Raw genomic sequence first — 4,469 nt, forward strand, 5'->3', positions numbered from 1 at the left:
ACAGTTCAGAGAAAGCAAACAATTCCATCCAGGCATTTTGGGCACCTTTTCTACTCATGCACCTTGGTGGCCCAGAAAAGTCAGTGTTACGTGGTATGGGTGTGCTCGCCAGGCAATTGCGGTCATTGGGACCCAGTCAGAAGCGATGGGGGATTATAAAGGAAGTTTGGGTAGAAATGGTTGCATATGCAGCAGCTCATTGTCCATGGAAAGAACATACTCAACAACGGAGAAGAGGTGGAGAGTTACTCTCTCATGCCTCCCTACATCTTGGCTTGAGCGAACAGTACGAATGACGTCTTCTGGGTTGAATTGAAAGCGGTAAGTATACCAAAAATCCTTCTCTCAAGTACCTCGATAGATAGATAATGCATTTTTTTAGGCGTCAGAATAAAATAACAAATCAGATTATTTCAATTTATATATGTTTGTTTAATTCATTATTTTGAAAATTTCACTTGAATGTTTTCATTTCTTTTTCTTCATTTTATTAATAAAGTGATTTTAATTGGATGTCATTTACTTTAAAACGGTGAGATGATGGTTAATATTAGATATTTGCTTTTATTTATGCCTTCGTGTCTAAGAAAAATTTGGAATAAATGATTAATATTAGATATTTGCTTCTATTAACTGATAACTACTCCATTTTCTGACAATAAATTGATTGATGTTTCACCGCAATCTTCAACGAAAACAAAAAGGAGGAGCAACGAGAATATTTCATGGCTAGAGTAAAGAAGAATATCTCATGGCTAAAGATAAATATTAGAGAGGTATTCCAGGCATGTCAGGGTCGAATCTTGATGAGGTATGTTCCACTTCCATCTCAATATAAAACCTTCCAATTTACCCTATAGTTTTTTTTAACAGTTTCCATATTATTTTCTTAAATAACTATCAAAACTTTCAATTTTTTTTATTTATATGGGATGTTCGGGTTAGCTTGCGTGTACTATGATTAATCTTTATGGTTCACTGAATACCCTGCAAACCCAGTAAACATATAAATCACCGCAAAAATGATAAATATACATGTCAGAACTCAAATTTATATACTATAAAATGAGACAAGTCATTTTCACCGTTAAACCAGGCCACTCAGTGCTAAAAATAATAATTTTTTTTTAAATTATAGGGTTATGTTGTAATTTTACTGTTTTAAAAAAATAAATAAAAAAGCTCTTTTTTTGGAGCATAATTTTTCTTGTTTTAAATTGCAAATCAATTATGACACTGTAGCAAAATAAATATGTCTGGATCATTTTGTTCTTAATAAATTTTATAATGATTAATGCATCCTTTAGTAAAGATAATTGCACCTCTAATTACAATTACAAGTATAACCATTTTTTTAATAAAGGTAAAAGAGTAAAAACAATGTGTCTTGAAGCATAATGAATCACTGGTACTTTTTAGTATTGTTTTCGTAATATTATCCTACGAGGTTTTCTTCCTTTTTTTTTTTCAAAGGAAAGGACAAATTTTAAACTGGTCAATTTTCCATGCTTTATATTTTGCCACTCTCTCTCTTCCACTAAATTCAATTGCCTTTAATAGTTTTGTCGACTAACTAATAATCTGAATATTATAAGCTATTTTTTATGCCATAAGATTCACGTTGTGTTGTTTTATTTTCAGAAATACCTCATGCATATTTTCTTTGTTGCATAGGTTTTTACACCACACATTTTTTTATTTAAACCTTGTTTATTTTTATATTTTTAAAATATTTTTAAAAAAATAAATTTTTTAATTTTAAATAAATTTTTTAATATTTTTAGATTATTTTAATATGCTGATGTTAAAAATAATTTTTTAAAATAAAAAATATATTATTTTAATATATTTTTTAGCATAAAAATATTTTAAAATACCCCAACAAGGTTGCACTTAATTTGCTTACTTCGAAGTTTGAACATCATGCATGCATATAAAGTGGCAAGTTTTAATCAATTAATATCAGGAACCTCTATATCTATTGAAACGAGAAATTAAATTGAAATATATGAGACTCCTAATTTCTATTTTTAAATAAGAATAATTTGTATTGATTAATCAAAAATTTGTTAATTACTCATGTTGAGTTAACAATTTTGCTAATTTAAAGGAGTTGGAAGAACTTAAAAAAATCATAGCAGATACAAAGCGAGAGCTTGAGCAACTGAGATCTTCTTTAACTGCATCAACTTCACAGCAAGGAATTGATTCACTTTCAAGAAGTTTGCCAGCACAATCTAATGATCAAATAATGAGATCAGTTTAAGTATGGAATAAAGAATAGTAGCTTTTGTTATGTTGTGTCCATAATTATTTAAGTGAATTAACTTATATAAGTTCCTACTCGCAACAGTATTGTTGGGCTTCATTTTACATGCATGTATTGAAAAAATTACATTGATAGTCATCTTCTTACATAGTCAATTCTTGTCTTGTTATTGTTAATGAAAATGCCATAACATCATCAAGTGCCTGTGATAACCCATTTAGCTTTTTAGACTAGTTCAGGTATTTATTTAAAAATTATGAAGTTTGTATGAGTTTATAAAATTATGATATTTAATATATCAATTTAAAAACATGTAAACAATGATCTATTTATTCTTACGTGCTGGTTGTTGGTGTGAGCTGTCGACAGAGAATTTTTTTGAGAGATTATAAGGATTTTTTTAGAGAATAGAGAATGCAGTTGTGAAGGGATGGCTATTAATTCAATGGATCCAAAGTAACTGTATCATATTTACAATGATGAAAATTGAAAGGGATGTCATCGCTGTAATATATTTTGATGACATTGACACCTTACAAGCTTATGATCTCAAGAACATAACAAGACTTAAACAAGTTCGGAGGATAGACATACGGCAATAATTTTCAATGTCTATGGAGAGATTGATTTTTGTTGTCGAAATCCAATAAATGTGAGGTTGATTTATAAAGATATAATTTTATTTTACAGTAGTATAGAGTTTATAAATTCTTAGATGGACTAGATAATCCTCTTAACAAAATCAATGCAGTGACATATCTAGATATAGAGGTGGAAGAGTGACACTTTCACCTTGTATTTCATTGTCCAATACTGTATTAGTTTTATCTCTTTAAAATAAATTATTATGTATAAGCCTAGCTATTGAGAAATTAAAGTTTCCGTATGTTTTATAATATGTTCAAATAAAGTGTTTTTTTTATTAACATGAGTATCCGGGTCAGCTTGTACTTACCTTGACTAATCTCACGGGCTCTAAAATTAATGATCATGTAAACCTCTAGTAGTCTTAAGATTTGTGGGACTCGAACTAGTAATCTTTGGATAATAAACTCAGGATCTGACCAGTTAAACTACACTTTTTAGAGTTAAATAAAATGCTTTATTTTTATTAGATTAACGTATCGGGCAACTTGTATGTATTTTAATTAATTCCATAGATTTTAAAATTAACTATCATGTAACCTTCTAATAATCATAGAAGCTTCTAATAGTTATAAGATTTATAATAATTGGATTAATAAATCTAATATAACTGGTTATTCCTTTCAAGTTAAATAAAGTGTTTTTAAGCAATACAAAAGTTGATATCTCTTATTAAATCTGGGGTAATTAAGTTTGCATGACATTTGATGTGAATCTCAGGTGACCTTACAATGACCATCACTGTCATTTAAATTCTTGATTTCGTACCATTGTCCTTGCATTGATGCTACGACAGATAGAAGTTCTTGAGATTTTCTTAATGCAGAATTTCCTTTAGTTATAATCATATATATATATAAAGGTTTCTATTAGCTTTAGTTATAATCTCAATTAAATATAATGCTGACACAAACTTGTCCCTGCTGATTTAAAATGAAACAAAGAATTGGTTGAATTTATGCGTTTTGCTTTAATTTGCTGACCATCCGCAGATTTGCAATAAATTTGAAGAGTGAAATTTATTGCTTTCTATATATATATATATATATATATGTAAAGAAAAAGAAATATTGTGATTAATTCTTGTTAGGTGCTTAAGGAAAAAGGAACATTGTATTCCCAGAAATGAAGTCAGAAGATACGACTCATTACTGCACTGATGTTCAGTATTCCTTCCCTAAAACAGAAAGCGAACTCTGTCTATACAGAAAAGAAAATGCAATTAATTTAAAGTTTCTTCATCCTTGTAAACTGTTTTCTCTAGTGCCAGGGAAGGAGTGGAAAACTCACCAGCAAAAAAAAATAAAAATTAATAATAATAAAAATAGTGGATGAGAAGAGAAGGGAATGACTAGTAATTAATTATTTTCCAGCGGAGATGGCTTCGGTAGACACTAGATAGAGGAGGTAAATTGTAAAACACAGACGAGAAATGAGAGACGAGGCGGCTGGTTGGGGCGGCTACCTTTTGGTTTGGTGTCGGGTTATTTATATTCTCTTGAAGTGGTGGTTGCACCGGTGCGGTATGGTCTGGTTTATTAGGTTTTAGAATTTT

At 29.6% G+C, this 4,469-nt stretch overlaps 1 long non-coding RNA gene across 1 annotated transcript; it reads left to right on the forward strand.

The window, feature by feature from the left end:
* Positions 1–754: 754 nt before the first annotated feature.
* On the forward strand, positions 755–2,399 carry LOC105116721 (uncharacterized). Its single transcript, XR_840581.1, has 2 exons — positions 755–811; positions 2,111–2,399. It is a non-coding gene; the product is annotated as an uncharacterized LOC105116721 (long non-coding RNA).
* Positions 2,400–4,469: the final 2,070 nt, after the last annotated feature.

This window comes from Populus euphratica, unplaced genomic scaffold (genome assembly GCF_000495115.2).
Source record: "Populus euphratica unplaced genomic scaffold, PopEup_1.0 scaffold1044.1, whole genome shotgun sequence".
In the NCBI taxonomy this organism is placed as follows: domain Eukaryota; kingdom Viridiplantae; phylum Streptophyta; class Magnoliopsida; order Malpighiales; family Salicaceae; genus Populus; species Populus euphratica.